Genomic DNA, 22,269 nt, shown 5'->3' on the forward strand with positions numbered 1-22,269 from the left:
GTGTGTCATGGTGTGCAATGGGTGGGTGAGCGTGTACCCCAGTGCTAGCATTCCTGTGTGGGGGCTTGTGTGATGATGGTTGGGGGGGTGTTATGGGTATGTGCAGTGGGCATGCTTTAGTGAGGGGTGTCCATGCTTTCTTGTGTCATGCAGGGCTTGGTGTTGGGATGTGTGGTTTGTGTTATTAGGATATTAGTGAGGAGTTGGAGTGATAGGGGAGGGGTGAGGGTGGGGGTCTGTGATAGCATGCAGGTAGGGTGGGGGATATGATAGTTAAGATTTGACTTACCAGAGTCCATTCCTCCACCGACTCCTCCGAGGCCCTCAGGATGCATAATGGTCAAGACCTGCTCCTCCCATGTTGTTAGTTGTGGGGGAGGAGGTGGGGGTCCGCCGCCAGTCCGCTGTACCGCGATGTTGTGTCTTGATACCACGGAACACACCTTCCCCCGTAGGTCGTTCCATCTCTTCCTGATGTCCTCCCTATTTCTTGGATGCTGTCCCACTGCGTTGACCCTGTCGACTATTCTTCGCCATAGCTCCATCTTCCTAGCTATGGAGGTGTGCTGCACCTGTGATCCAAATAGCTGTGGCTCTACCCGTACGATTTCCTCCACCATGACCCTGAGCTCCTCCTCGGAGAACCTGGGGTGTCTTTGCCGTGCCATGGGGTGGTGTAGGTGATGTGTGTGGTGGTGTATGTGGTGATGAGTGTGGTGATGTGTGGTGGTGTGTTGTGTTTTGTGCATGGATGTTGTGTGGGTGATCGTGTTGCTTGTCTCTGTGGGGTGGTGTTGTCTATGCTGTGTAGTCTCTCTGGCCTTCGTCAATAATTTTTGGTCGTAGGGGTTTGTGTGTGATGTGGGTGTGTGTTTTATATTATGATGGGTGTGAGGGAGTGGTGTTTGTATGTGTATCAGGTGTGTGTATTTGGAATTGTCCAATGTGGCGGTGTTTTGGGGATGTGTGTGTATTTTGAGCACGGCTGTGTGTACCGCCAATGGAATACCACGGTTGAAAGACCGCCGCATGGATTCGTGGGTCGTGATAGCATGGGCGTGTTTCTGTTGGCGTGATGGTGGAGGATTTGTTTTCACCAGTTTATCACTGACCTTTGGTGTGGCGGACTTGTGTGGGTGTCTGAGTTTCGGCGGATTCCGAGATGTGGGTCATAATAGCTGTGGCGGGTTTTCGCAGCCGCGGCGGTGTATTGGCGGTCTTCTGGACGGCAGTAAGCGGCTTTTCCCGCCAATGTTGTAATGACCCCCATAGGGTTCAGAGTGTACACTTAGATCATCCTCAAAAGGTGTTTTTCCATTATTGGTGAAAGGCCCAGAAGACGAGGGATCACAACCTACCCGGCCCTTCTAACCCCAATAATGGGGAACTCAGATTTCCTCAAGGTCACCCCAAAGATGATGGAGAGGCAGTATCAGTCATGGGGAGATGACACAATCTTCCTTGGAATACTGTACCCAGCTGGGGCCCCTAAAACACAGGGCCATGGTGCCACAGAGTTGCTCCTGTACCCTTGGGACCCATATCACATTACACAGCTACTACATTTGGAGAGACAACCAGGCGTCTGCACACATGGAGCACAGGACAAAACAAAAATAGAAGACATGTTCATAGATGGAGATACCTTTAGAGTACTATCCTGATTTTATTGGGCTTTAGGGGAGCCCCACCCTCCACTACAGCTGACATACACAAAAAATGGGCAATGGACTTGGTGTTAGACTTGGCTGATAGGGACTGGATTCTGGTATGGTGACAGGCCTCCTCCATTTGCATACCGCACAGGGCAAACATCATTTAAAATCATGTTACAAAAAAATATGATGCCCACACGTCTCTAAGCAATGATTAATACTGCTGATACATGCTGGCGGGGATGCAGTGCTAGAGGGACTTTTTTGCATATGTGGTATGAATGCTGTTTGACACAGCAGTTCTTGCCCCAGGTGATAGGGGTCACTCACAATTTCACAAATGCAGTTCTGGTCCCAGTTGATGGGGATTGCTCAAGAGATCACAAATGAAACCCTTCAAAATATCAGAAATAGGACTATACCACCTGACCTGGTTTGGCTTTGCTGGGAATATTGCTTGATGAGGAGATATCTCCATTGGACCCTTTCTCTGCCCCTTTGCTCAGTTCACTGCTCTTGGTGGGCACCTGGTAGTGGCTCATCACAGCCGCACACCATCTCCACTAACGATAGACATGTGGTGGTCAAAAATATTCATGCAATGAAAAGGTTGACACCCTCGTGTGGGACACTATGCTATGATATGAGAGGACTTGGGACCCCTTCTACACCTACGTTGAGAACAGTTGAGGGCTTCCCTGTCCCACTGAGCTGGTGCGTTTTGCATGAGAACAGGCCATAGGTTTGGGCCTGGAGGACCACAAGGTGGGGAATGTGTTTAGAATGTGCCTAGACTGTTGAGATTCAGTGCACAGACAGCCCAAAGATCTGTTGGTTGTTGATGGGGACAGAAATGGTTATCCTGAAAATGCTGCGTGTCTGATGATAATGATGTGCTTTTCCGTTTCTCTCTTTTAAAAACATCTGTATGTGGGGACTGAAAATGTTTAAACAATTGTTAATAAAACAAAAATAAATGCTCTGGGTCTTGAGGGGAGACTGGGAACAATCTGTTTGTCTATCTGCCTCACTGGTTGGACTGGCTTTGCGGCTGCTTCCACTACAATCTTTCTACAGCTGCAAAACGTGTCCACCTGTCCTTTGCCAAATGGGTATCCGAGCCCCTGGAATTGTCTACAGCTACTGCCTCCTGCATCATACTGTTGAAGATTTTCAACTTCCGTAAATGACAACTGGTCTAAACATAGTAATCTTCACTGTGGCTATCCAAAGGCTTCCTGACAATGACCTTCCCTCCTTGGACACTGCCTGCAGCCTTGCCCTGCTTTTTCTTTAAAATTCTTCTAAATCTGAAGGTAAGCACAGATCGGGATCAGTCCACTGCGTGAATCCATCCCGCACTCCATCATGGTTGGCCATATTTTTTGATTTTCACACAGTATTGCACATCTAAATGCCCAAAGTTGGGATGTTTGATCTTTTAGGTGCCAAAAACTTTCAAATTCATAACTCTGGTTCTACTGATTAGAGTTTTGCTGTTTTGGTGCCAAAAAGTTTATTAAAAAGTACTATGTGTTTCAAAATTGGTGTGGGATTTGTTTTTGTTTTATGATTTCACATTATTACTGTTCGTTTGTTGCAAAAATACTTACACATTGCTTCTATGTTAAGCCTGATTGATACCCTGGCTAATTTAATGACTTTTTGTGATTCACAATGCCAGGGATGATGGCTTTCACTTGACCCTGGCTCACACCCAAGTTAACCAACAACCCAATTTCTCACAATGGTGTTCAAAGGTGAGGACCAGGTCTTGTGTTTGTGCAGTACCATACAGTAATTGTGTTTCACAAAAATACCAGATACATAATTGGACACCAGAGTTGACCTCTTTTTTACATTTTTCTCAGCTTTCCATTGTCTGTTTTCGCCTTTTTCCACATTTAAGTGCCCCACCTTCCTTTTACATGATGGAAATGGAACTGTGCAACTTTGATACACTCAGTAGGACTGAGCTGCTGAAGCTCTGCAAGCAGAAGGGGCTGAAAACAGACAAGAGGGCTACCAAACTCGATCTTCAGGGAGCTCTCAGAGTCTTTGAGGCAGTGCAGAGGTAGAAGTCCACCTCAGGAGATGATGATAGTGATGGCAATGAGGAGGGAGCAGTATCGGATGATGTGGGGATGGTGGACCCAGTACAGACCCTGAGCTGCAAGGAGAGCTCAGCCCAACCCCAGCAGATGACCAGGATTCCCAGGATGGAGCAGGGGAGCATTGCATCTGCCAGGGTTCTGATCCCAGAGGAGATGGAGGATTGGAAGGCAGAGAGGGAGCTCAAGTTCCAGCTGGCCAAAATGAAGCTGAAATCAAAGGGGAGGAAGGCTGAGAGATCCTTGACAAGAGAGAGACTAGCCTTAAAATGGAGAGGAAGAAGGCCCATGAGCTTAGTCTCAAAGAGATGGGCATAAAAGTGGAGACCAACAACAATGGTTGCAATGTACCTCCAATGACTACTAGACAGGTGGTGAAGGTCCATATACCCAAGGAGCTGGTGCCCCCTTGTGTAGTGGGAGGTTAAATTGATAAGTGATTTTCTTCTTATGGGATAGCTTTCAGGGTACACAAGGTCTTAGAGGAGTACTGGGGAGGTAATATGTGGAAGTACATGCATGCAGTAGGAAGGGGCACACTCCTTACTGTATAGGTAGAGGACCAAATAAAGTATGCCCACATGAAAGCCATTCTTATTTCCAATTTTGGGTTCAAATTTGGGTTCACCTTTGAAATATACCACCAGAGGCTCAGGGACAGCCAGAAATTCCCAAACCAGTTCTGGATGGACCATTTAGATGTTTCTAGCAAGGCACTGAAGGGCTGGGTGAGAGGCAGCAAAGTGGATGATTTTGTTAGGCTGTTCGACCTGACTTTGAGCCAGCACTATATATGTTTTACAGAACTGTGTCAACACCTGGTAGTGTCATATGACTCTCAGCATAGGGAAGAGACTGCCGGTTTCAGGTGGCAGCACCACCACATGTGGAAGACTGAGTCTGTCCCACACTATCTGATAGCTATCAGCCTAACCCTTTTGGCTAGCAAGCATCACCTCACTAAAACCCAAAAGCAATGGTGATTTATGGCAGCCTGATTCATGATACTTTCTGACTCCTCAGGGAAGCCGTGTGGAACAGATCTTACCTGTTTCTCTCAGTTACACAAGTCTCATACATGCAAAGACAAGAAGAAGCATGATTTGGTTCAATACATTAATTGAAGCAACTGTGTTCTATGTAAAAAGGCATGAATTGTGATTATTAGGAAGATGAAACACAACACAACCATTATTGTGTCTAGGAAAGTAAAACAGATGACAAGTCCCAACATTCTGTCACAACAGTGAATCAAAAAACCCTACCTGCATTACTAAGAATCTACATGAAAGTGATAGCAGTATTAACCCTAATTTGCCCTTACTATTCTAAACAAGGAAGCTCCATACCCATAGCTGAATGATAAGCAGGAGTTTTATGTCATCTGCAGGCAGTCCTCCCAAGTGGATGGAATGATAAAGCCAAGTTCAGCAGAGCATGGCTGGAATATCCCCTCTAATTTAGTTTGTGGCAACTTGTTTTATAACAAGACGTGTTGTTCTGAGAACTGCCCTGTGATGATAATGTATATTTTCTGTGTAAGGTAGTCATCATACTCTTGGGCAATCAATACTCTGTTAATTATCATGGACAGCCTTGTACAGCCTTGGGCCTAGCACCAGATGAAATGTTGTGCAAAAGAACTAATAACAAATTCTGAGTAAAAGACCAACTGATAAAAATAATAAAATATATCTGCTGAAATAAAGCCTTGCTGGAATAATAAAAAGGAATAAATTAAATGAACTAGAAAAAATGGCACAAGCAGCAGGCCCAGAGCTAAAAGAAATGTCCGCATGAAAAGCGATAAACTAACCCCATGACGGTAGATATCAAGGTGACTAACCCCAAGAAGCTTGCTGAAAAGACAGATGTCTGTGTCAGCACAAGAGTGTCCAAAAGGGTATCGGGGCTTACTCTAAGAAGGATGGCTCAGATTTCCCATGCAGAGTAAGGGAAGTGCGAGGGATACACGAACAAGTCTCAGACTAAGGGGGAAGGAAAGGGTTCCCATACCCCTTCTGAGAAGAAGAAGGGAGGTTCTGGTAGGTGGTGGCTTAGGGCACCCCGTTTGCAACACTGATGTTTTGATTATTCTCATCTAGGACACAAGAAGGGTGACTCTTTTGTCTTAAGAAACCACCCACTGGTGGATCCTATACAGGGGTGACCAATATCGCTTTAAGGGTAAGTACTTCACAGGGACAGGTGGTAGATCATGCTCTAATTTCCCTTTGCTAAGGTAGGGTGAACTCAGAGGGTGGACTGGTGATCCTTAAGGGTGGGAGTCATCACTTCTACCAGATTAAGCTGGTTGGGGTTTGGGTCACTGCTCTGAAGGCCACCGGGCTAACCAGACTATGGTAGTAGAAAGGCTGGTTTCCCAGAAGTTGTACGCTGGTCCAGTGTGGAGTAACATAGGCCCAATGGAACGACTTTTTCCATCCTATGGCTCTGGTAGTCCGGAAGTGGGTTTGGGAGGTGACCCAGAGAAGGATCATATTCAGTCCCTACATCCCTACTGACTATATTCTGAGGGATGAGTTGCCAGAGGTGACAGAAAAGCTAGGAAGGGCGGCTGCACACGTCACCCTGAAAGCTTAACATTGTGAGCCCACTACTCCCAAACAGAGAATACACAGGCCCAGACAGAGGGGTGTGGAAGGGAGGACTCACCACTGATCCCTGCAATTAAAAAACTACTGGTGGGCCTGCAGCACATATTGTGTCACCCACTTAAGTAGCAGCTTAAAATATGTTCCAAGTTTGCCATTGCAGCCTGAATGGAGTTTTAAAGTGATTGATCGGTTAGCAAAAATAACTCCATGGCCAAGCTTTGCACTCCTTTTTTATTGAATGTCTATCACCTCTAAGGTATAACCTCACAAGTCTATAGCAAAGGGTGTATTGTAATGAAAAGATGGAATGTGTACTTTTCTGTCTTACATGTCCTGGTAGTGAAAAACTCCTAAATTAGTTTTTCACTTCTGTAGGGCCTCACTATCCCATAGGATTTCATTTGGCTGACTTCTACCATTTGATAAGAGCTAACTTTTGATTGAAGACAGATAAGCACTTTATGTTTAGTATCTTTGACATTAGAATGAAGAATCATCTTTTATGGTAAAATCAGAATTTACATTACAATTATGAAAATGCCACTTTTAGAAAGTGGGTGCTTTTGTCCCCTAAGCCGTTTGGTGCCTACAGCCTGTCTCATGTCCTATGACTGGGTGTAGCTGACAGCTAGACTTTGTGAATTCCTCCCAGACAGTCTCACACAATGGGTCATCTGCTGGCAGGATTTTGGGATGGAGCTGGGCACATTCCCACTTGGAACCTAATAGGCTGTACTTCACATAAAAGGCTTATTACCTCCACATTGCCAATGCAGCTGGCTTCGAGCCAGGGCACCGAAGTCAGGAAATTCAAAACACTTAAAAGAGAAACCTCTAGAAACTTCTTCCAGCCCTCAAAGGAGGGACCATATTTAAAAGTAGGACACTCACACCACTCTTCAGTACACGTCTGGATCTGTGGATACTATGCCAAGAAAAAAGGCTGCTATGCTGATGAAAGGACTACCACTCTTCTGGAGTACTGCTTCTCTGGACTGCTGCATTGCTGTGCTAACCGGCTGCCTGCTGCCCTCTTGCCTGAGGGAGAAGGACTGGACCTGTATTTTTTTAACCTATGGCCCCAGAGTTACTCCAAGGCCTAGTTGGGTGGCCTCCTTAGCAGAGCCTCAGCAACAGAATGCTCCAACAGCTTTAAACTCTGCACAAGAACTCTACCATCAATGAGCATTACCCTGTCAATTGGTGCCTCCTCGGTTCTGAACTCTTGAAAGTGATCCAAAAGGTGTCTGCCAGTCTAACAGTGGAGCCAGCAGAACCGACACATCAACTCTGCTGTGTGGTGCAATTCTTAGCAGAAATGGTGCATTGCCTCTGCAGTGAGGATTGCTTAACACAAGGACTCTGCATTAACCTAGCAGCTACCATCAGAACTGCCTCCTGTGTGAAGCTTCCCTGTCACAGGCCCTCACATTCCAAATCTCTTGTTGATGGCACCCTCAACAATGATGCAGGTCCTCACATCGAAGCCTCCCAGCTCCTCAGAACCAATACATTGTCTTGGCTGCATGACACGACTTCGGCACTGGACCTCACAATGCTCTGCAACCAAGATTTAAGTTACTCTTGTTCAGCAGGCCTAACTGGGTCCCTGTAGCCAGTCCACACTGCATCACGGTCAGCCTGAACCTGTGACTTTTTCCCAGTCAGGGCCATGGTGTTAGGCAGAGTGACCTGACAAAACTAGATACAGAATTATTAGTGAAGGATACAATAGAATGCTTCTGCTTTTAAAAACATGGCTCCATATGTCCATAAACAAGTCATTAGGACAATTACTCACATATATCAGTGTCTGGCATCTGTTAAAAAAATCAACATCAGTTTGTGAAACTTAAAGATTCAAAAGGATTATGGCGCCAAACCTGAGCTAGGTTGTGACCCAGTAGCCTTAAAACAGCCCATTGTGATGCTGCTAGTCAAAAATTGTAAGGCTCATGCTGGAGACCATTTGGATTTTTAGTCAATATCAGGAATATATTTTGTAACAACCCTTGACCCTGCTTCAGCAGGCAGGTCGCTCCCCGCTCCGCCACCCTGCACCACCTCCACACCGTCTGTTCCTTTTCTTTGGTTAAATCCCCAGCTGCTGCATTCCCTGCGGCCCCTCCCGCCTCCCCCTCCTCCTCACCGTCCGTTCCTTTTCTTTGGTTAATTCCCCAGCCGCTGCATTCCCTGCGGCCCCTCCCATCTGCCCCCTCCTCCTCACCATCCGTTCCTTTACTATTGCAAATTCCCCAGCCACTGCGTCCCCTGCGGCCCCTTCTGCCTACCCCCTCCTCCTCACCGTCCATTCCTTTACTGTTGCAAATTCCCCAGCCACTGCGTCCCCTGCGGCCCCTCCCGCCTCCCCCCTCCTCCTCACCATCCGTTCCTTTTCTTTGGTTAATTCCCCAGCCGCTGCGTCCCCTGCGCCCCCTCCCACCTCCCCCCTCCTCCTCACCATCTGTTCCTTTTCTTTGGTTAATTCCCCAGCCGCTGCAACCCCTGCGGCCCCTCCCGCCTCCCCCCTCCTCCTCACTGTCCGTTCCTTTTCTTTGGTTAATTCCCCAGCCGATGCGTCCCCTGTGGCCCCTGCAACCTCCCCCCTCCTCCTCACCGTCCGTTCCTTTTCTTTGGTTAATTCCCCAGCCGATGCGTCCCCTGCGGCCCCACCCCCCCAGCCTTCCCATTCGTCCAGCCCTCCCTCCTCCCAGCTGCCACTCCCTCCCTCTCCCCATTTATGGCAGCAGCGGCGCAGACACGTGCAGCGGGCGTGCCAAAGGCAAGCCCGTCTGCGCCTGTCCGCGCCAAGAACACGCCCAGCGCCAGTCCCCCTGGCCCTCTCAGACAAACCTACTCCCCTCTCACCCTCCACTCACTCAACCCAGGCCCTCGCCCCACCTGCACCCCTTCCAGCCCCACACACACTCATGGCCCCTTCACTTGCCTCACCTGTCATTTCTCCTGCTCCTCATCCCTCACACCACACAACAACCATAGAGACCCCGACAACACACACAACACCCCAAATGCAACGCACACCTGCTCTGCCACCACCCCCACCAACCAGCCCCGCAGCACACCACCCCACAACCAGAACACACCCCGCAGCAACACCGTCATGCACCACACCAACACCACCCAACACAACCACCTCAACTGCTTGCTCCTCAACACCCGCTCCCTTCACAAACATGTCATAGAACTCTGGGACCTCATCACATCACACTCACCTGACATCGCCTTCCTAACGAAAACCTGGACCAACCCCTCCTCGGAACCCGACATAGCCATCGCCATCCCCAAGGGATACAAACTCCAACTCAAAGACCGCCTCAACAGGCCAGATGGTGGCATCGCCATCCTACACAGGGACACCATCAAAGTCACCACCAGCTCCCAAGACACTATCGACAACACAGAACACATGCACTTCCTAATCCACATTAACAACAACTCCACTCTCAGAGGTACACTAATCTACAGACCACCAGGACCACGCCCCGCCTTCTGCAACACCATCGCCGACACCATCAGCTCGCACACCCTCACCTCCACAGGCTACATCCTCCTCAGTGATTTCAACTTTCACTTGGAGAACCTACAAGACCACAACTCTACCTCCCTCATAGACAACCTCACCAACCTCGGACTCAAACAACTGGTCACCGCACCCACCCACTCAGCAGTACACACGCTCAACGCAATTTTCACCTCAAGCCAACACATAGCCTACACCCACACCACTGAACTCCTCTGGACTGACCACCACTGCGTCCACTTCTCCTTCACCAAACCCCCCACACACCACCATCAACACACCACACCATATCGCATGTGGGACAAGATCCCCACAGAACGCCTGAACTCTTAACTGGCTCACAATCCCCCCCCACACCAACGACCAGAACACAGGAGCACACAACCTCTCAAAATGGATCACTACCTGCGCCAACACACTAGCCCCCCTCAGAAAACACATCCCCACCCGCAACATCAAGAACACCGCATGGTTCACCCCCGAACTCCAATCGCAAATGGCGCCAAACGGAGAAAATATGGCGACAAGAACCCTCTACAACCAACTTCTCCACCCTCAAAGCCACCATTCGCACCCATCACCAACTCATATGCACCGCCAAAAGACATCACTACAAGACACGCCTTGATAACAACACTCAAAACAGCAAAGAACTCTTCACCATCATTAATGAACGAGCCAAACCCAAAGCCAGCAACATAGACCCCTCACACACACAGCCCCTATGTGACGCCCTCTCCAACCACTTCCACCACAAAATCCTGGACATCGACAACAGGTTCATACCACACACACCCACCACACACATCCCTCACTCACCCAACTCAACCCCCACTCATGACTACCCCACCACACTCACCACCTGGGCCCCCACCACACACGAAGAAACCAAAAAAAACATGAACTCCATCCACTCCGGATCCCCCTCCGACCCCTGTCCACATCGCATCTACAACAAAGCCAGCCCAACTATTGCCCCCATACTCCGTGACATAATCAACTCCTCTTTCGACTCCGCCACCTACCCAGGCCCCTGGAAGCACGTGGAAATGACTGCTCTCCTAAAAAAAAAAAAAAGCCAACCCGGAGACCCTCTCCAACTATCGCCCCATCTCCCTCCTCCCTTTCCCCGCCAAGGTTGCAGAGAAATTAGTCAACGCCCGCCTATCCCACTTCCTCGGAGAAAACAACACTCTTGACCCCTCACAATCCGGGTTCAGCAAGAACCAAAGACCTCCTGCTCTTCAGAAACAACCTCAAGACATGGTTGTTCGAACAGTGACCCTCCTTGCCCCCCCCCTTACCCCACCCAAGCACCTTGAGACCCTCACGGGTGAGTAGCACGCTCTATAAATGTTTTTGATTGATTGATTGATTGATTGTAACAAAGATTCTGGAATTGAAAGTCACTAACCAAGATTATTAATGTAGCTTCTGGTTATATAATATTAAAGTTAGGCAGATTGCCTTCATGAGAGTAAAATTGTCAGACCTCAGTGATACAATTCACCCTATTAAGTTCACCTGTATCATTTGACACTCTAGGCAATGGGAGCCTTTTAAACCAGCATATTAGAATGTGAGGAACCCTCTAAAAATCATTAAATTGTTAATTACAGGAAGAGATCAGACATTAAAATGAGATGAATATGTGCCAATCTACTGTGGATTTCCTCATGGTTTTAAACTTTCATATAATTTGGTTAGTGTCTAGTTGCTCTAACTAGTTGCAGTAGCTAGGGATTGTGGTCTGCAGTGTTAGATGTGCATATGTGACACCCCAATTCTGTTAGCCTCCCAAAATACTTATATGGTAGTACATCAGTGGGCCAGTGCTTAAAGATGGTGTAGCAGTGGGTGCAAAACAACTGGTTATATTTGGAAGGAGGCAAGGTCAACAAGGTAGAGGTCTTCCTAATAGTTTTTCCAAGGGTTCAACCAACTAAACAACTCCCACACCTCCTGCAAGTACAGTAAAGAATCTGAGTGCGTTCCTTAAATGTTAATAATGGTGGAAAACATCAAGAAAAGAAGAAAGGTTTTGGTATTCTGACCGGTCCATTTAGTTGACTAAGTGGTTTAATGGAATACAGGTGTACGCACAGAGGCACTCAGGCTTGGGCTTGCTCTTAGTCCATTTCCAATAAATTTATGGCTGGGGAGGAGCAGTCACTAACTCTTGGTTTTCTATAGAAAATACGTGACTGTTCTCAAATACCGGGCAAGAAACTTATTCATATCAGCACAATTTTTTAATACATTTTTGAAATATGTTTTAGTGCTTTATATTTGTAGTGACAACATATTTCACAAGTTCAGTAACAGTAAAAAATATTTCAAAAGCAATTGGGCAAGTTTGAAATGTTTCATCCCCCAACTTTGAGCTTTCTCATGGCTTACAAGTCAGCAAATAATTTGCATTCAGTCTGAGAATAAATCCCTTGCAGCCAGAGTCAGCACAGGAGTATTTAGACAGGAAAAACACATTACGGAGGGCAGGAATAGTGGAGTGTCCAGGTGGTATTCAGGAGGGACAGCATCTTGAGCAGTCTGTCATTTATCTGAAGTTGGGCATCATTAAATCAGAAAATTTACACTTATTTGCTTGTACATGTATTTTACACATTTCATGATGGATGATCTCATAATCTTCAAGAAAATGATAAAGGAGCTTCAGGTTGACCAGCCACCCATGGGTAGCCAACCCCCTGCTGTGCACAGCCTTTGGGCGTGAGCGGGTGGGGTTGGCCACAGAGCCTGCTCTATCCACAGGAAAAAACATCATTATTTTTTGCCTTTGTTTTTTCAGTGCTGCAGGAGTGTTGGTAGAGTGAGGGGGGGTCACACTAGCTTCACAAGAGTTCTGCAGGGCTGTTCCGACCTTAATTTAGCCCCAGCGGTGGTCCCTTTGACACTTCCCACAAGGTCCAGGAGACTGTTCGACTATCCCAGTTTAGCAGACAGGAAACCCTGTTTTTAAATATTAATACATCACTTACAATTCCCCACAAGGTAGAGCGACTGATATTTAAAATTTGAACATGTGTGAAATTAAAATAGGTATGTTCCTCCAGTGATTAGGAACCAAAAGTTATTTTAACTGATAGGGTTGAAATTAAAACCTAAAAAATCCAAATTCAATTATAGTGCCTGATTACGAGTTTGGTAGTCCATCCACCACCATGGCAGCGGAGGCGGTGCGACCACTATCAACTTGACGGTTGGACCACTGTATTACGAGTCATGTGGGTCTGTGAAGCAAAGATTGCCACAGTCCCAACAGCACCGCCAGGCACCACAGACCTCCACAGTCACATGGCAGCACAAATAGGCTGACAGAGCCTGTGATGCTGCCAGAAACATTCTGAGGTTGCACACAACCATTGTGACAGTAGCAGTCCAACCACCTAATCTCAGCAGGCAAAAACAGAGAGTATAAAGGGAGCAACCCTCCTGCAGGCAGTCTTACATGTCCGGTGCTGCCATTGAGCCCATCATGCATGTCCTGCTGCTGCTGCTGATCATCAATGGAGCACAAAATCCATGGCGCCATGGATTCCACTGACCATAAGTACACACACCTACCTGGGACATTATGCTCAACATCATATCATTGCGCTATCGTCCACATGATGTGGGGTCTAGCTACAGACACAAAGAACACTTGTCAATGTGTACACAGCCAGAATCATTCACAAGGAAGGACATATTCACAGCAACAAAATGCCCCCTTTAGGCAGGTCACTCACACTGCACAACAACACTAAAATAAAACAAGTCTCTGCACATTTTAGGCACAGGCACAGTGAAGCATACACAGCATTGTGTCACACAACACCAACAATACAACAACATCACATCTACCACTACAACTGACACACTCACTTTTCACACATGCCATGGACTGCCATCAGAGTCAACACACATAGGCCCTCATTATGACATTGGCGGTAAGTGCTGCTTACTGCCATGCTGACTGCCACCAACCTACCATGACCGCAGTAGTATACTGCTACGGGTATTATGACCCACACATAGAAATCCGTCACTATACAGACACACACATAAGTCCGCCAGCCCAAAGATCAGTGATAAACTGGCGGTGGCAAAACCCACACTGTTACACCAACAGAAATACGCCCACAGCATCATGACCCACGAATCACTGCGGCGGTCATTCAACCGCTGTAAACCATTGGTGGTACAGACCGCCGCTCTCAAAATACACACATACATACAAAACTATACCACATTGGACAATTCAAGCTACACACACCTGACACCCATACACACACCACACCCACACACCTAGACCAATATAAAACACACACACACTACCCACAACCATTTATGACTCAAAGAATGTGACAAGTGAGAGAGAGACAAGCCAGGAGTACCCACTGAATCTGAGCCACAAAACACTATTACTCATACATCATCCACGCACCTCACAGCACACCCCCCAACACATTAACCCACACACCCTCACACACACCACTCACACCAAGCCCATGGCACCACAACAACACCCCAGATTCTCTGAGTAGGAGTTAAGGGTCATGGTGGAGGAAATCATCTGAGTAGAGCCACAGCTATTCGGATCACAGGTGCAGTAGACATCCATTGCTAGGAAGATGGAGCTATGGCGGAGAGCCGTGGACAGGCAAAACGCCGTGGGACAGCACCCCAGAACAAGGGTTGACATCAGGAAGAGGGGCAACAAACTATGGGGGAAGGTGTGTTCAGTGGTTGCGAGACACCAGATAGCTGTACAGAGGACTGGCGGTGAATCCCATCCTCCTCCCCCACAACTAAAAACATGGGAGGAGCAAGTCTTGGCGATCATGCATCCTGAGGGCCTGGCAGGGGTAGCAGGAGGACTGGACTCTGGTAAGTCTAATCATTACTACTTTATCCCCCCCAACCTGCATGCAATCTCAAAGTCCTACTCCTACCCTCACCCCCATCACTCCACCACCTCACATCTACCCCACCATCACAACCCACCCATCCCAATACCAAGCCCTGCATGCAACACCAATGCATGGACCCCCATCACAGACCTGCATGGACATCCTTCACCACAGCATGCACACTAGTGACAATCTCTTAGCCAACCAAATCACAACTCACACAAGCCAAAGCTGACTTGGTAATAACAACCAAAGAGGGAAACACACCCATGCACAAGATGTCACACGCAGAAACAATAACACTGCATTTATATCCCCACAGGACCCCTACACAACGTCACCAGAGAGGAGGTGCCAGCAACATCCAGTCCCCCCAAAAGAGGCCAACAGTGATGACAGCAGCTCTCTCACGCCTGGATCAGGATGACCAACCTGGCCCATCAGGGACCTCTGGACTGTTGGTGACCCAGCCACAGTCCCAAGCCACCACAGAGCCTCCTCCCTCAGGAAACACCACCACAGCACCCACCCAGCAGGCCCATCCCTCTGTCCCCAGGACACATCAATCAGCAGTGTGTCCACCACTACAGGGACCCCAGGCAACCCCACTAACACGGGACGATCAGGGACCTGGGGTCAGTGGCAATGGGCACACGGTTCAGGGGACAGAGGCACAGGACAACAGGGAAGCTGGGAGGACTTCTGTGCGACAGGGGGAGGACAGGCCAAGGGAACCAACTCTTCCCGAGGTACTCAGCAACATCCTGGGAGCATACCACCATTCTCAGGGGACGATGGGGCAGATACTGGCCAAGTTGCAGGAGACTCAGCAACTGCAGGACGGACAGTACCTGGGGATCAGGGAGGACCTGAGGGACATCCACACAATCCTGGTCACCATTGCAGGGGTGCTGACAAACATGGCCAACACCATGAGGGAGGCAGTGGCACACCAACGGCCCCTGACACTAGCCACACCGAAGAACAGCCCTCCACCTCCGCCGGTGCTAGTGGACAGGAGCACTGGAACAACAGGCCACCAGCACCCCACTACCTTCAGAAGGAGAACCACCACACAAAAGGTCCCTGCAATCCAGGCAGAAGCCAGAGAACATTGCCAAGACCCCCCGCCAGGAAATAGGACTCACCTAATTGTCACCCTTGTGTCCTACTCTGTCACCCTGTCCACCTTTAACTGACATTGCTCCACTTCCTATGCCCCCTTGGACAATGCACCTGTGATACCAATAGACTGGACTCTATCCTGGACATTTCTCCACCATCAATCCAGCCCATTGCAATACCCCCTACACATATTATCACAGAAATAAACACCCTTGGAACAAATACAAGTATGGAGTCTGTCAAATGATTGAAATATGTATTACTTAAACAAGCTGTAAACATTGCAAATCAAATGTACAGTTATATTTACATATGTATGACATGTAGCGCCCAGCAGTAAACACACCAGGAGCCAGAGTGGGGCACAGATATCTGAAAATAGAGATGCCAAAGGGTACAGTAAGTGGCCATAGAAATAGGGAAATCAGGCTACCATGTACCATGTGCAACACAGAACTGCAATGGAAAGTGAAGGTACAGTGTATCACCGGTGAGTCACTGGAAGTAGTGTTGGATTATTGTAATTCTGTTGTCCACATCCTCGTCCACGGGCTCCACCGCTGCCACACAAACATCCCCAGGCCCATCCTCCTGCAGAAAAGGCACCTGGCGTCTTAAGGCCAGGTTGTGCAACATGCAACATGCAATGATGATCTGGCACACTTTCTTGGGTGAATAGTATAGGGATCCACCTGTCAGATGGAGGCACTGGAATCTGGCCTTCAAGAGGCCAAAGGTGCGCTCAATGATCCTCCTTGTTCGCCCATGTGCCTCATTGTAACATTCCTCTGCCTTTGTCCAGGCATTCCTCACTGGAGTCAGTAGCCATGAGAGGTTGGGGTAATCAGAGTCACCTGTAAATATCGAGGGATACCTGTTAGCCACACACTCACCCTTAGGGACAACCCCACACCAATATACCTACATCAACTGGGTGGGGACCATGGGCTCACCTATAAGCCACACCCAGTGCCTGTGGAGTTGAGCCATCACATATGGGATGCTGCTATTCCTCAAGATAAAGGCATCAAGCACAGAGCCAGGATACTTTGCATTGACATGAGAGATGTACTGGTCCACCAAACACAGCATCTGCACATTCAGAGAGTGAAAGTTCTTTCGATTTCTGATCACCTGTTCATTTTTCTGCGGGGGGACAAAGGCAATATGTGTTTCTTCAATGGCACCAATGATGTTGGGGATATGTCCCTGTGCATAGAAGTCAGCCTTCACTGTGGCCAAATCCTCCGCCTGGGGGAATATGATGTGGCTGTGCATATATTTCAGCAGGGCAGACAACACTGGTCAGCATGTTTGAGAACATAGGCTGTGACATTCCTGATGCCATGGGCACTGTCGCTTGGAAGGAACCACTTGCCAAGAAATGGAGCACTGACAGGAACTGTACTAGAGGGGGGATACCTGTGGGTTGCCGGATAGCTAAAATCAGGTGTGGCTCCAATTGGGCACACAACTTTTGGATTGTGGCCCTATCAAGTCTGTAGGTTAGGATAATGTGCCTGTCCTCCATTTTCACCAGGTCCACCAGGTGTCTGTACACCAGGGGATGTCTCAATCTCCTATTCATCCTCAGTGGTTGAACTCTAGAGTGAAAAATGGTTAGTAGAATGTCATATTCAAACATGTACTCAGATTAATATGCAATTTTTGTTTTACAGAAACAGTATGTGAACTTGTAAGTCAATTGATGTGCCTATGTCTGCTGTGACACAGTTAGGTGCCATGGCCTGTGCCCCCCTGAAAAGGCGGCTGCCTGACCTGTGAGGAGGGACAAGTGGAAATGAGGTAATTCCGTATTGGTTATCATTGGGGCCTAAGGGTTCCAGGATCCAATGGCGATGTACGCCGGTGGTGACGGTACGCACCGCTGCGGATGTGACTACCATTTTCTATTTGTTCACTCACTTGCTACCTGACCTTCAACAGGAGAGGACCTACACTGCAAGTGCTGCTGTGACCTGTGTCTGGAAGCGACCATGGCTCGAGTGTCTGGGGAAAGGGCCCCTGCCTTCACTTTGGAGGAGTTGGAGAAACTGGTGGATGGGGTCCTCCCCCAGTACCCTTTATTTTATGGTCCTTCATACCAACAGGTGCGTACACTGTGAGCATGATGCGTGGGGCATGAATGTATGGAGTGCTGTGTGTGTAAGCCTCATGTGGGGGGGGCTAAGGGGTCCTGGGCAGAGTGCTGGATGTTTGGTGGTCAATATCTCTGGGTAAGGGGGTGGAAGGAATATGGTGGGCCATGAGTATGACAGTCCGGACGGTATGACTAACACCTTTTCTGCTGTATTTTTCCTGCAGGTCAGCGTCCATCAGAAAAAGGGTATTTGTTGTGCTATCGCCAACGAGGTGCGGACCCTAGGGTCTTTGACAGGCGGAGCACCCACTGCCGCAAACGGTGAGAGGACCTGCGCCACTGGGCAAGGAAGACAGCGGAGGCCCATCTGGGCCAAACAGGAAGGGGTGCCTGTCGTACCCTGATCCCCCTGATCTTCTGCATCCTGGCTGTGGCCTATCCGGAGTTGGATGGGCTCTTGAAGGCATCACAGCAGCCAGAAGGGGGTGAGTACAGATTCAGATTCTTGACTTTGTGAGCGTTAAGGTGTTACCTGGGTGGGGGATGTGGGCTGTGGGTGCCCCTAGCCCAGGGCGAACATGGCAGGGTAGTTTCCATTATGGGCAAGCTCAGATGCACTTCAACCCCAATGATGTTGGTGGGCATCTACTACTGGGCAGGGTCCTGTGGGTTTCAGGTGTGCAGCTAATGGTGTTAGGCATTGTACCCCATGGGCTGGTGACTAGCATTGTAACTGGTAGTGCATGGCCTAGTGCATAGGGCTGTTCTCTGTGAGTTGTGTATGCCAACGGAAGTGTGGTTGTTGGAATTGACCAAGTATATCTTCTGTCTCTCCCCCCCTTTTTGTTTTGTCACCCTGTTCTTGTGTGCATTAGCATTATCTGGCGGTGGAGCATAGGCACCGGAGACAGAGGGAGCTGCATCCCGCATTGGCCTGCAGGCCGAATTCACTGACGGTGAGGGCACCAGTGGGACGGAGAGTGAGGGGAGCACCATGACGGAGACTGGAGGGGATAGTACCAACAGCTCCCTGGCAGTGGCGGACACCTCTGTGCTCACCCCAACTACAGGCAAATCTGCCACCCCTATAGCAGCACTGCCCTTCCAGCAGCCCCTCAGCATGTTTCCCGTGCCCGCTCACCCAGGACGGTGGGCATCTCCTTTGCCCCAGGTACCTCAAGCCCTGCCCCAGTCAGCCCTGCTGCCCTCAGTGAGGAGGCTATTGACCTCCTGAGATCCCTCTCTGTTGAGCAGTCAACAATACTGAATGCCATCCAGAGTCTAGCAGGGCATTTGCAACAAACAAATGCATACCTGGAGGGCATTCACTCTGGTGTTGCGGCCCAACAGAGAGCATTCCAGGCTCTGGCCAACTCACTGATGGCAGCCATTGTCCCTGTCTCCTGCCTCCAACTTCCTCTACCCAGTACCATCCCCCTAAACCCCAGCCTATCCCAAGCACACCTTCAGAACAGCATCCACCCAAATCAACACACAGAAGTGGCTCAGGCAAACACAAGCACCACACTTCGTCTCACAGGCACTCACACAACACCATCCAGATGCAGACCCACCAACATCCACTGCCTCCACCGTGTCCCCCTCCTCTTCGTCGTCCACCTCCCTCCCAGCTGCATGCACTACATCCTTATCCACTACCTTCATCACCAGCACGCCTATCACTACACACCACTCACTGGCAGCCACCACCCCCACATCCATGCGCACGTCCCCTGTGTCCTCTCTCACTGTGTCTGTGACCTCTCCTCCCAAAGTACACAAACGCAAGCACACAGACAACCAACAACCATCTACCAAACAACAGCATCCAGCCCATGCACCTGCACCCAAACACACCAGACTGATACCTTCTACAACCACTCCCCCTTCCTCCACTCCCAAACCTTCACCCCCTTCCCGCCCCAGTGCCCCTAAGAAGCTTTTCCTCATCACCATTGACCTATTCCCTACCCCTTCCCCCCTGTCCTTCACTTCAGGCCAGGGTGGCCAGAACCCAGCCCAGCACCTCAACCACACAGTTCATGGCCACTATGGTTTCTGCAGCTACTGCAGGTGTGAGAGGCTCCAAGGAGGCACCTGTCAGCACAGTCAGTGTGCCAGCACCACCTGCCAAGGCCAAGAAGGGGCCGCCACTTAGCAATGGCAAGAAGGAGACACCAGCCAGCAAGGGGAAGGAGGCACCACCAGCCAGCAAGGGGAAGGAGACACCACCAGCCAGCAAGGGCAAAAAAAAAAACACTAGCTGGCAGAAGCAAGGAAGCACCACCATCTGCCAAGGGCAGGAAGGGGCACACAACACCAGCCATGGCACTTCAGCTGTCTGAGGCTGCAGGGGAAGGACTGAAGCCTCCCCCACCACTGATAGCACCACCACCTGCACCGCGGGCAGCACCGCCACCTGCACCGCGGCCAGCACTGCTACCTGCATTGCGCCCAGCACCGCCACCTGCCCCGCCCCCAGCAGCACCACTGCCAGCAGCAGCAGCCCCAGTGGGCAGCCGTCCAAGGCAGCAGGTGAAGGGCTGGAGCCTCCCACCACCACTGACAGCACTGCCACCTGCACCGCGGGCAGCACCAAAACTTGCACCGTGGCCAGCACCACCACCTGCTCCACCGCCAGCAGCACCACTGAGCAGCTATCACTGCCGGCGAGCAGTGTGTAGTAGTGACTACATGGGCTGCAGTGCATCCTGGCCCCTGCAACACCTATCGGTGTGACATCCAGGTGAGAGACTGGGACCTTGCCCCATGCAGGATGAAGCACAGTGGGCACAAAGCACCCTCCAGAACCAGTGGAAGAGGGCATCCGCTCACCCCCTCCTTTGCAGGATGAAGCACACTGGGCACAAAGCCCCCTCCAGAACCAGTGGAGAAGCCACCCAATTGAGAGACTGTGGCTTTGCACTCCCCAGGATCAAGCAGTGGGAAACCACCCACTTGAGAGACTGTGGCTTTGCACTCCCCAGGACCAAGCAGTGGGCATGGAGCCCCCTCCAGGCCAGCGGCGGTGTACCATCTTCTGGCTGAGGTGCCCCCCATTCCCCGTCCCCCTGAGATGCCTGTGTTTTTTCTACCTAATGCCTCTGCAGTGTTCTCTCTGTATTGAGGCAGGAGTCAAGTGTGGCCTTGGCTAATGTATTATGGCCCCGTGGGCCACAGATATTTTGGAGTGGGCATTGTCCCTCCTTTTGTATATATTGTACATACTGTTTATTGATTTAAGGACATATTTATCTAAAACTGTACTATTACACTCATTTTAATCCATTCCTTTTGTCCTTGCGTTATTCCTGTGGGTTACAGGGTGTATATGTAATGTTTTTGCATCTGTTTGTGTGTATGGTGTTGGGGGTAAGGTTGTTGCGTGTTGCGTTTGTGTGTCACTCTCTTTTTCCTCCCCCCTCCCTTGTGTGCTAGGTACAGTACTCACTGTGGTCATCTTCGCCAGCATTCGTGTTCCTGGTGTATGAGGAGGTACATCAGCTTTTGAATAATGTGCAGCTCGGGATCCATGGCATCATGGTTCTTCCTTGAGTGTTGAGAGGTTATTCATTTCCCTTCAGTGTGCTGTTTCCGCCGTGCTTTTGATAGCGTTGGTACCGCCCTGAAAAGGTGGCGGATAGGCCTATTGTAATACTGTGGGCGGTACATTGTCTTCCGCCTGGATGTTGGAGGTTACCGCCGCGGTTTTTGATGCTACCACCATGGCGGTCGGTGTGTTAAAGTGGCTGTCTGTGTTGGCAGTTTCTGCCGTGGTCATGATTCAATTTTTTTTACCGCCGGCCTGTTGGCGGTGTTTCCGCCGCTTTATCACCGACCGCCAGGGTTGTAATGAGGGCCATAATGTATGGATGTGTTATGGAACACGCACACTCCTCTCACAAACCAAAGGAAGCTAGCACAATTGAACACCTTCCATCTCTGCGCAAACAAAACTTGAGCTCCCACACATGAGACGAATGTACAATCCATATCAGGGGGACAAGTCTAACACCATACATGCCGACATTGGACAACACAAGATGAAATACTTACTGTACCAAACAGAACACAATGCGATGACACCAAAATTGCATCAACAAACACATATTGATATGTCAACATCTACCTTTGTCTTGGGTGCTACTAGCACTGCCTAGAAAGTCAGATCTTGCAAACAACATGCACATGGATTAGCAATCAGG

This window comes from Pleurodeles waltl, chromosome 2_1, assembly GCF_031143425.1.
Source record: "Pleurodeles waltl isolate 20211129_DDA chromosome 2_1, aPleWal1.hap1.20221129, whole genome shotgun sequence".
NCBI classification, from domain to species: Eukaryota; Metazoa; Chordata; class Amphibia; order Caudata; family Salamandridae; genus Pleurodeles; species Pleurodeles waltl.